A 494-nucleotide genomic window follows, 5' to 3' on the forward strand; every position below is an offset into this window, starting at 1 on the left:
CCAAGTATTCTAATTTTAAAAAATGTACTAGAATCAAAATACTTTAATTCTTAAATTCTGTTCTCTCTCTTCAGAGCGAAATACACACAAGTGCTTAATAACTCGAGAATTTTATGGATCTAATAGTCAAAATGATTCATTATGAAGGATAGTTCTAAGTCAACAGAACTCCAAATATAGCTAGATATTTTTTTATTAATATGTCTCCAAATGAAAGCAGATTTCAATCTATCTCACCGTAGATTACATTAGAAGAGAAATTTATAGATAAAAATAATGATTTTCGTTATTACCTGTCAATCCCATCCAATCACATGGTTCATTGTGTAATATACATCGTCGAGTTTTTGTTAATTCTTCTGTTTTATAAATGAAAATGACAATCTTCTGACGTTCGGTAGCGTTTTCTGTGCAGAGTAAATTTATTGACTTATCGAGGCTTAGACGTGATTCACTAACAAAAGTTAGACGCCATAATATTTTCAAAAAAATAC

Source organism: Schistosoma haematobium, chromosome ZW, assembly GCF_000699445.3.
Source record: "Schistosoma haematobium chromosome ZW, whole genome shotgun sequence".
In the NCBI taxonomy this organism is placed as follows: Eukaryota; Metazoa; Platyhelminthes; class Trematoda; order Strigeidida; family Schistosomatidae; genus Schistosoma; species Schistosoma haematobium.